This window comes from Coregonus clupeaformis, chromosome 7, assembly GCF_020615455.1.
Source record: "Coregonus clupeaformis isolate EN_2021a chromosome 7, ASM2061545v1, whole genome shotgun sequence".
In the NCBI taxonomy this organism is placed as follows: Eukaryota; Metazoa; Chordata; class Actinopteri; order Salmoniformes; family Salmonidae; genus Coregonus; species Coregonus clupeaformis.
The window spans coordinates 37,336,980-37,348,843 of NC_059198.1; positions in this window are offsets into that span (position 1 = coordinate 37,336,980).

Below are 11,864 nucleotides of genomic sequence, written 5' to 3' on the forward strand. Positions count from 1 at the left end.
GCATCCCTGTGTAAATCTTTCTGTAGAGTCCATGGCCCAACTAATTGAGGCAATATTAGGAAGATGACCTTAATGTTCTGTACACTCAGTGTATTTTGGCAAGTGGCTCGAGCCTCTTGGCCTTGATTCATGCTATCAAAGCAGCAATCAATGGAGTGGAGACAAAGATTGCTGATGCTCAAGTGTCTGACCTATCCCCCGGCAGTGGATTTAACAGCAGGCCATTTCACGGCTCTAGTTCATTTAAAATTCCTTGGAATCGATAGGAATACACCATAGTGCCCTCAAAGCTCATCACTAAGCTAAGGATCCTGGGACTAAACACCTCCCTCTGCAACTGGATCCTGGACTTCCTGACGGGCCGCCCCCAGGTGGTAAGGGTAGGTAACAACACATCTGCCACACTGATCCTCAACACGGGGGCCCCTCAGGGGTGCGTGCTCAGTCCCCTCCTGTACTCCCTGTTCACCCATGACTGCATGGCCAGGCACGACTCCAACACCATCATTAAGTTTGCCGACGACACAACAGTGGTAGGCCTGATCACCAACAACGATGAGACAGCCTATAGGGAGGAGGTCAGAGACCTGGCCGTGTGGTGCCAGGATAACAACCTCTCCCTCAACGTGACCAAGACAAAGGAGATGATTGTGGACTACAGGAAAAAAGAGGACTGAGCACGCCCCCATTCTCATCGACGGGGCTGTAGTGGAACAGGTTGAGAGCTTCAAGTTCCTTGGTGTCCACATCACCAACGAACTATCATGGTCCAAACACACAAAGACAGTCGTGAAGAGGGCACGACAAAGCCTATTCCCCTTCAGGAGACTGAAAAGATTTGGCATGGGTCCTCAGATCCTCAAAAAATTATACAGCTGCACCATCGAGAGCATCCTGACTGGTTGCATCACCGCCTAGTATGGCAACTGCTTGGCCTCTGACCGCAAGGCACTACAGAGGGTAGTGCGTACGGCCCAGTACATCACTGGGGCCAAGCTTCCTGCCATCCAGGACCTCTATACCAGTCGGTGTCAGAGGAAGGCACTCAAAATTGTCAAAGACTCCAGCCACCCTAGTCATAGACTGTTCTCTCTGCTACCGCACGGCAAGCGGTACCGGAGTGCCAAGTCTAGGTCCAAAAGACTTCTCAACAGCTTCTACCCCCAAGCCATAAGACTCCTGAACAGCTAATCATGGCTACCCGGACTATTTGCACTGCCCCCCCACCCCATCCTTTTACGCTGCTGCTACTCTGTTAATTATTTATGCATAGTCACTTTAACTCTACCCACATGTACATATTACTTCAACTACCTCAACTAGCCGGTGCCCCCGCACATTGACTCTGCACCGGTACCCCCCTGTATATATAGCCTCCCTACTGTTATTTAATTTTACTTCTGCTCTTTTTTTCTCAACACTTTTTTTGTTGTTGTTTTATTTTTTAAATGCACTGTTGGTTAAGGGCTGTAAGTAAGCATTTCACTGTAATGTCTGCACCTGTTGTATTCGGCGCATGTGGCCAATAAAAATTGATTTGATTTGAATGGAAACTTGTGTTGACCCCACGGACATCTTTCCTCCTGCTCATCTGTAGGATCCCTTAGGATTGCGCCAAAGTTTCCTGCATAAATTCGTGATACTTTAGGCTTGAAACAAGCAGTAAAATGCCAGAGGAGGAAGTGACTCTGATGCACATGGGGATATATTTGGTTTATCTCTATGGCATTCAGAAACGGAGATGTGACCTTCTAAATTCGAGGAGTCAAAGAAATTGGACTTTGCTTGGGAAGTAATCATTAAATGTGTGACTGTCGGTATTAATTTATTCTATACACTTTCTGTAAAAGAGAATATGTATAATTAAATTGAGGGTTCAAATCAATTAAAATAATAAAACAGGCCTATTTGGTAGCAGGCCAGCACCACGCCTAAACAGGTGTTCTACTCCGCTAGCCAACACCTCTCCTAAACAGGTGTTCTACTCCGCTAGCCAGCACCTCTCCTAAACAGGTGTTCTACTCTGCTAGCCAACACCTCTCCTAAACAGGTGTTCTACTCCGCTAGCCAACACCTCTCCTAAACAGGTGTTCTACTCCGCTAGCCAGCACCACGCCTAAACAGGTGTTCTACTCCGCTAGCCAACACCTCTCCTAAACAGGTGTTCTACTCCGCTAGCCAACACCTCTCCTAAACAGGTGTTCTACTCCGCTAGCTAGCTCCTCTCCTAAACAGGTGTTCTACTCCGCTAGCCAGCACCTCGCCTAAACAGGTGTTCTACTCCGCTAGCCAACACCTCTCCTAAACAGGTGTTCTACTCCGCTAGCCAGCACCACGCCTAAACAGGTGTTCTACTCTGCTAGCCAGCACCACGCCTAAACAGGTGTTCTACTCCGCTAGCCAACACCTCTCCTAAACAGGTGTTCTACTCCGCTAGCCAACACCTCTCCTAACCAGGTGTTCTACTCCGCTAGCCAGCACCTCTCCTAAACAGGTGTTCTACTCCGCTAGCCGGCACCTCTCCTAAACAGGTGTTCTACTCCGCTAGCCAACACCTCTCCTAAACAGGTGTTCTACTCCGCTAGCCAACACCTCTCCTAAACAGGTGTTCTACTCCGCTAGCCAGCACCACGCCTAAACAGGTGTTCTACTCCGCTAGCCAACACCTCTCCTAAACAGGTGTTCTACTCCGCTAGCCAACACCTCTCCTAAACAGGTGTTCTACTCCGCTAGCCAGCACCTCTCCTAAACAGGTGTTCTACTCCGCTAGCCAGCACCTCTCCTAAACAGGTGTTCTACTCCGCTAGCCAACACCTCTCCTAAACAGGTGTTCTACTCCGCTAGCTAGCTCCTCTCCTAAACAGGTGTTCTACTCCGCTAGCCAACACCTCTCCTAAACAGGTGTTCTACTCCGCTAGCCAACACCTCTCCTAAACAGGTGTTCTACTCCGCTAGCCAGCACCACGCCTAAACAGGTGTTCTACTCCGCTAGCCAACACCTCTCCTAAACAGGTGTTCTACTCCGCTAGCCAGCTCCTCTCCTAAACAGGTGTTCTACTCCGCTAGCCAGCACCTCTCCTAAACAGGTGTTCTACTCCGCTAGCCAGCACCACGCCTAAACAGGTGTTCTACTCCGCTAGCCAACACCTCTCCTAAACAGGTGTTCTACTCCGCTAGCCAGCACCACGCCTAAACAGGTGTTCTACTCCGCTAGCCAACACCTCTCCTAAACAGGTGTTCTACTCCGCTAGCCAGCACCTCTCCTAAACAGGTGTTCTACTCCGCTAGCCAGCACCACGCCTAAACAGGTGTTCTACTCCGCTAGCCAACACCTCTCCTAAACAGGTGTTCTACTCCGCTAGCCAACACCTCTCCTAAACAGGTGTTCTACTCCGCTAGCCAGCACCTCTCCTAAACAGGTGTTCTACTCCGCTAGCCAGCACCACGCCTAAACAGGTGTTCTACTCCGCTAGCCAGCACCACGCCTAAACAGGTGTTCTACTCCGCTAGCCAGCACCTCTCCTAAACAGGTGTTCTACTCCGCTAGCCAGCACCTCTCCTAAACAGGTGTTCTACTCCGCTAGCCATCACCTCTCCTAAACAGGTGTTCTACTCCGCTAGCCAACACCTCTCCTAAACAGGTGTTCTACTCCGCTAGCCAGCACCACGCCTAAACAGGTGTTCTACTCTGCTAGCCAACACCTCTCCTAAACAGGTGTTCTACTCTGCTAGCCAACACCTCTCCTAAACAGGTGTTCTACTCCGCTAGCCAGCACCTCTCCTAAACAGGTGTTCTACTCTGCTACCCAGCACCACGCCTAAACAGGTGTTCTACTCCGCTAGCCATCACCTCTCCTAAACAGGTGTTCTACTCCGCTAGCCATCACCTCTCCTAAACAGGTGTTCTACTCCGCTAGCCAACACCTCTCCTAAACAGGTGTTCTACTCCGCTAGCCAGCACCACGCCTAAACAGGTGTTCTACTCCGCTAGCCATCACCTCTCCTAAACAGGTGTTCTACTCCGCTAGCCAACACCTCTCCTAAACAGGTGTTCTACTCCGCTAGCCAGCACCTCTCCTAAACAGGTGTTCTACTCCGCTAGCCAACACCTCTCCTAAACAGGTGTTCTACTCCGCTAGCCAACACCTCTCCTAAACAGGTGTTCTACTCCGCTAGCCAACACCTCTCCTAAACAGGTGTTCTACTCCGCTAGCCAACACCTCTCCTAAACAGGTGTTCTACTCCGCTAGCCAGCACCACGCCTAAACAGGTGTGCATTTCTTTCGCATCCAGATACACATGCAGGCCAAAGCAGATCTGCAACGAATAAAGGCCACAATGCATGGACACCTCTTTAGGAAATACAGCTAACAGGCTTTTCTTTGATGGGCCCTGGGTGTATTTTTACTTAATTATTGAGGAGAATGAAGCCTAATCTTGGGTTTGAAATATTTTTCATCAATTATTGGGACAAATGATCCAGTCAGTTGAGTGAAATTAGCGCCCTTAGTTTTTTATCAGACTGCATTATGGCTGGGATTTGGCCTGCTAATCTGACTGCGTGCGCCGCCGCCTTTGTTGTTTCCATCATCGCCTGTAGTTCTGAACCAACAAAGTCATTAAATTGACTCCCTCGCGCTCTCAATATGCGGGGATGTTAATAACCGCTAATTAACTTTGCTTACGAGCGCCTTTAAAAGCCCCCTCCTTATCGCTCGCTCTCTCTTTCTCTACTCCTGCTAGCCTTCCCAGGCGGAGCAGCATCCAATTATGCCAGCGAAAGGATGAAGACAAACCACCGGCAGCTGGGCCACGAGACTGGAACCTCCGTTAACGGCTCATATTCTGTAAGATTAAATCTGAACACAGGTCAAAGTCAGGATTCAAACAATCAATTAGGCCTAATCAGTCAGTCAGTCAACTAAGAGGGCGAGCGAGAGAGAGAGCGAGAGAGCGAGAGAGCGAGAGAGCGAGAGAGAGAGAGAGAGAGAGAGAGAGAGAGAGAGAGAGAGAGAGAGAGAGAGAGATTAGACCCAACCAAAACAAAAATATAATTACTTGACACATTGTAAAGAATTAACAAAAAGAACTGAGCAAACTAGAATGCTATTTGGTCCTAAACGGAGAGTACACAGTGGCAGAATACCTGACCACTGTGACTGACCCAAACTTAAAGAAAGCTTTGACTATGTACAGACTCAATGATCATAGCCTTGCTATTGAGAATAGGCAGACCTGGCTCTCAAGAGAAGACAGGCTATGTGCACACTGCCCACAAAATTTGGTGCAAACTGAGCTGCACTTCCTAACCTCTTGCCAAATGTATGACCATATTACATTTAGAGACATATGTCCCTCAGATTACACAGACCCACAAAGAATTTGAAAAAAAATCCTACTTTGATAAACTCCCATATCTATTGGGTGAAATACCACAGTACAATCACAGCAGCAATATTTGTGACCTGTTGCCACAAGAAAAGGGCAACCAGTGAAGAACAAACACCATTGTAAATAAAAACCCATATTTATGTTTAATAATTTTCCCTTTTGTACTTTAACTATTTGCACATCGTTACAACACTGTATATAGCCATAATATGACATTTGAAATGTCTTTATTCTTTTGGAAATTTTGTGAGTGTAATGTTTACTGTTAATCTTTTAATGTTTATTTCACTTTTGTTTATTATCTATTTCACTTGCTTTGGCAATGTTAACATACGTTTTCCATGCCAATAAAGCCCCTTGAATTTAATTTAATTTCAGAGAAAGAGAGAGAGAGAGAGAGAGATGTTGGTTGGTTACAATGGTGCTGTGACCTGATAGAACTGAGATTGTGTTGGATCCTTGGCTTTAGCCATTGAAGTCCTCATGGCTAGAAGGGATCCAGCTTTTGTCAAATGAAAGGAAGATTTTACTTTTCGTAGCAGGTTAGGAGAATTAACGTTGCAGGTTAGGATCATTAGTTTAAGGTTAGGAAAAGGGTTAGGGTTAGCTAAAATGCAAAAAAATATATACTTTTGGCCTTAATTTGACAAAAGCTGGATCCCTTTTAGCCATGACCACTGAAGTAAACATGGCTTGCTTGGACATGCAAACAATTTGAGCATATAGGCTATACACAAAATATCCATGTAAAACTGTAAAACTTGGGCCTATATCCCAGATAGTCACAGTGCATACAATGAACATGAGACCTGCATCGCATACATTATACAATCATTCTTCCCCAACATAGCATTCGTAGAAGGCGACATGAATCATCACGCGATGTGATGGCAGAAGATAAACCACATTAACTCTCAAGGAAAACACTCACCAGATCGACTTGTTGATTAATTATGCAATTATGCGTAATTTTCGAAAAAATCAGCCTTAACCAACGGAATAAAATATGTTAATTAACTAAAATCGAGACGTAAACCCTCACATTCCGTAATGAGCACTTGCCAGTTAAATGTTACTCCAGTTCATAGTCTCTGATTATTATTAATGGGTTATTAGGCAGATCTCTCTCTCCCTCCCTTCAGATGCAATGACAAACAGGTTGTTTAGTCCAGAAGATGGCGCCCGGGAATGGATGGAAATAATATGGAGATGGTTGGTCCAACCTTTTACTCATCTGTGCGGACGACACAGTACGGCTAGGTTATAGACACAGTACGGCTAGGTTATAGACACAGTACGGCTAGGTTATAGACACAGTACGGCTAGGTTATAGACACAGTACGGCTAGGTTATAGACACAGTACGGCTAGGTTATAGACACAGTACGGCTAGGTTATAGACACAGTACGGCTAGGTTATAGACACAGTACGGCTAGGTTATAGACACAGTATGGCTAGGTTATAGACACAGTACGGCTAGGTTATAGACACAGTACGGCTAGGTTATAGACACAGTACGGCTAGGTTATAGACACAGTACGGCTAGGTTATAGACACATGACTAAGCGGTGACCCATGGAACCCTGGCTGGAAACGTTCCAACATCTAATCATTTTGAACCGCACACCTGGTTAGGCCATGTCCTTAACCACTGCCCCGGGACCTATTGCTGTTTAACTCATACTAGAGATGGGGTGTGGAAGAACTGGCCCTAAATCAGTAGTCTGCTGAAAGTGACCCGAATACTTGTATAGTCTGCATTATGCCAACACACAGAGAAATGGTCTTGAAAATGACCCTGTGGCGAAAAATGGTTTCTAGTACGTACAGTGAGGGAAAAAAGTATTTGATCCCCTGCTGATTTTGTACGTTTGCCCACTGACAAAGACATGATCAGTCTATAATTTTAATGGTAGGTTTATTTGAACAGTGAGAGACAGAATAACAACCAAAAAATCCAGAAAAACGCATGTCAAAAATGTTATAAATTGATTTGCATTTTAATGAGGGAAATAAGTATTTGACCCCCTCTCAATCAGAAAGATTTCTGGCTCCCAGGTGTCTTTTATACAGGTAATGAGCTGAGATTAGGAGCACACTCTTAAAGGGAATGCTCCTAATCTCAGCTTGTTACCTGTATAAAAGACACCTGTCCACAGAAGCAATAAATCAATCAGATTCCAAACTTTCCACCATGGCCAAGACCAAAGAGCTCTCCAAGGATGTCAGGGACAAGATTGTAGACCTACACAAGGCTGGAATGGGCTACAAGACCACCACCAAGCAGCTTGGTGAGAAGGTGACAACAGTTGGTGCGATTATTCGCAAATGGAAGAAACACAAAATAACTGTAAATCTCCCTCGGCCTGGGGCTCCATGCAAGATCTCACCTCGTGGAGTTGCAATGATCATGAGAACGGTGAGGAATCAGCCCAGAACTACACGGGAGGATCTTATCAATGATCTCAAGGCAGCTGGGACCATAGTCACCAAGAAAACAATTGGTAACACACTACGCCGTGAAGGACTGAAATCCTGCAGCGCCCGCAAGGTCCCCCTGCTCAAGAAAGCACATATACAGGGCCGTCTGAAGTTTGCCAATGAACAGCTGAATGATTCAGAGGAGAACTGGGTGAAAGTGTGGTCAGATGAGACCAAAATCGAGCTCTTTGGCATCAACTCAACTCGCCTTGTTTGGAGGAGGAGGAATGCTGCCTATGACCCCAAGAACATCATCCCCACCATCAAACATGGAGGTGGAAACATTATGCTTTGGGGGTGTTTTTCTGCTAAGGGGACAGGACAACTTCACCGCATCAAAGGGATGATGGACGGGGCCATGTACCGTCAAATCTTGGGTGAGAACCTCCTTCCCTCAGCCAGGACATTGAAAATGGGTCGTGGATGGGTATTCCAGCATGACAATGACCCAAAACACACGGCCAAGGCAACAAAATAGTGGCTCAAGAAGAAGCACGTTAAGGTCCTGGAGTGGCCTAGCCAGTCTCCAGACCTTAATCCCATAGAAAATCTGTGGAGGGAGCTGAAGGTTCGAGTTGCCAAACATCAGCCTCGAAACCTTAATGACTTGGAGAAGATCTGCAAAGAGGAGTAGAACAAAATCCCTCCTGAGATGTGTGCAAACCTGGTGGCCAACTACAAGAAAGTCTGACCTCTATGATTGCCAACAAGGGTTTTGCCACCAAGTACTAAGTCATGTTTTGCAGAGGGGTCAAATACTTATTTCCCTCATTAAAATGCAAATCAATTTATAACATTTTTGACATGCGTTTTTCTGGATTTTTTTGTTGTTATTCTGTCTCTCACTGTTCAAATAAACCTACCATTAAAATTATAGACTGATCATGTCTTTGTCAGTGGGCAAACGTACAAAATCAGCAGGGGATCAAATACTTTTTTCCCTCACTGTATTGTGTTGCACTTTTGGCTACACCTGTACGAATTCCAATTGGGACTATAACTGTAAAACAACACAATTGACAAGTGCATGGGGGTGTAGAAATGATCAAGTTAGGGTGTTATGAAAATACAACGACACTGTGATGGAGGAACGGAAAGAGCACGAGCCACCGTCGGGCACTGCCTCCGCTCCTCCCCCAACTTCTGCAACCCGCATGCGACGCGCTTAAAGGAGGGAAAATTGAAAAGGTGAAAATTGCGCTTTATTTCTTCCCTCGCTAATGTGTGCTGGCGTAATTAGTGCGTTTAAACAAATCGCGGATGTCCTGCTGGCTCAAATGGCGACTGACATCTCTCTTTTCACGGGTTAATAACAGAGCGCGGATAAATGAATCAAATTTTGCCCCCCAAATTACATAGCAACCCTAAATACCCGTCTGTATTACGAGCATCTGTTTGTGACGCGCAGGAGAAAAAACAGAACATTTTATATTGTTATTAAATCTCATTACTGTGTTGATCTGAGAGCAGAAAACGAGGCCAGGAGTTTCTGATTCAACAAACGCGGTGAATTGTTGGTAGCCTAATTGTAAGTAAGGGGCATTTGGCTAGAGCCCTTTGGTTACGGCCACGCGTCAGAGGCCTGATAAGAATGAATTAATAATATGCTGCCTGCAATTTGCACCAAGATGATTGAATCGTTTTGAAATAGCCTAAGATTAGGCCTACAAATAATGTAATCCTGAATTGTATTCAATTCAATTAATTCAATATAGCCTATTGAAGATTGTCTTATGACAGAACTGAGTCTTGGGCAACCTTGCCCATGGATCTACCGTGCGCCCTCAACATGCTCTCACAGTATCACAGTATCAGAATTAGACATTTCAAAGTGTGTGTGTTGCTCCTGCTGCTCATTAGCGTTCCATTTCTCCAAACATCAAATTTAGAAGTTAAGGGTTAAGTTTAGGAACTCATTCCGAATGGTTAAGGTAATGGTTAAGGTTTGGGATAGGGTTAAAACATTATGTTTAGGAACTCATTCCGAATGGTTAAGGTAATGGTTAAGGTTTGGGATAGGGTTAAAACATTATGTTTATAAACTCATTCCGAATGGTTAAGTTAATGGTTAAGGTTTGGGATAGGGTTAAAACATTATGTTTAGAAACTCATTCCGAATGGTTAAGTTAATGGTTAAGGTTTGGGATAGGGTTAAAATATTATGTTTAGGAACTCATTCCGAATGGTTAAGGTAATGGTTAAGGTTTGGGATAGGGTTAAAATATTATGTTTAGGAACTCATTCCGAATGGTTAAGGTAATGGTTAAGGTTTGGTATGGAACAAGGATTGTCCACCAGGGTTGAACATGTAAACTTCTGAACCAGAGACATGTGATTACGCCCATCAGCCATCCCGGTCCACACCATTCTAGCAAAACCCAAGCCTACTTGATGGCAATAGAGCTAATTTCCCGAAGTCCTCAGGACATGGATAGACGTCCAATTTCGACGTGAATCTTGATCGATCACCCTGGCGCCCTAAACAGAGAACCACATTCCTTTTATTTTCACGAAAGATCAATGCCGTTCTTGGAAATCCATGACCGAGAGCTCAAACTATAGCCTGTCACTTTTAAAACGTTTTGAAACATTTGTGAAGTTATGTTTTATTGTTATTTTTCATGTTCTGCTGAGTCTTAGTAACTGGGCAGCCATATAAAGGGAGAAAAGCAGCATCAGACGAAAGTGTAAATTGCAGCTTGTTGAAGTTTTGGGATTGAATTCTGAAAATGAACCTTTTAACAGTGATGTGCTCGCGAGGCGAAGGATGGGGTCACGCCATTCGCAGCAGGTTAAATAGACTTTCATTTAAAATTACATTCTCGAGCCATCTGCTCCTCTCTGGAGCGAGCCTGCATGGCGTCCCGGCTCCCAACGCGCCTTCTCATCATCGCCACCTTCACTTTTTAAGTCAATCATCCGGCGCACGGACCATCTGAACGTCTCTGCAATTGCCAGAGAGCCAGGCAATTAGTGTTCCGTGTTCGCCTGTTGCAGAGTGTGTGTGTGTGTGTGTGTGTGTGTGTGTGTGTGTGTGTGTGTGTGTGTGTGCGTGCGTGCGTGCGTGCGTGCGTGCGTGCGTGCGTGCGTGCGTGTGTTTGTGGAGAGCGAGAGATGGAAGGTGACAGGGCTTACAGAAGTCTTTGAGAGCGTTTTGGGGTAAATCAATAGCAATCAAATTATCAAATTGTTATGATAATTCTGGTAGTTATTGCAGTGATCGTTTGGTCCTATTTACAGCTAATCTAAGGCAATTATTCGTTGAAGGGGATAGTTTAGTCCTATAAAAAGACATTCTGTAAAAAGCCTTATTCTATTACAGAACATCTATAGTTTGTCCCGTGTTTTTTTTTCTTCCAGTTGTCATGGGAATACACAACATTAAACTCTTAGTTTACATTCATCCTTATATACGGGATAAAATGTGTCACTATTATTCGGAATAAGATTACATACATAGGCACAGACACATGAATTCACACACACGATAACACACTATACACACGTACACATGGATTTTGTATTGTAGATATGTGGTAGTGGTGGAGTAGGGGCCTGAGGGCACATAGTGTGTTGTGAAATATTTTATACCATTTTTAAAAATGGTATAACCGCCTTCATTTTGCTGGGCTCCAGGAAGAGTAGCTGCTGCCATCTGGGGAAAGGTTTGCTGCCTTGGCAGCAGCTAATGGGGATCCATAATAAACACAAATAAATACAAATACATCTGGGTTATATTTATTTTCTCTTGTTATTAGATATTGATCCGAGGACTTGATGGAGTTAAAGTAGTATACGATGAGGGTGCTGAAGTTTACAGATGTATAGAAAAGGCTCCCTGAAGTTTACAGATGTATAGAAAATGCTCCCTGAAGTTTACAGATGTATAGAAAATGCTCCCTGAAGTTTACAGATGTATAGAAAAGGCTCACAGTAAACTATGGACTAGATTTGAGATTGCCAAACGGGTTCCACTTAACTGAAGGGCTGAA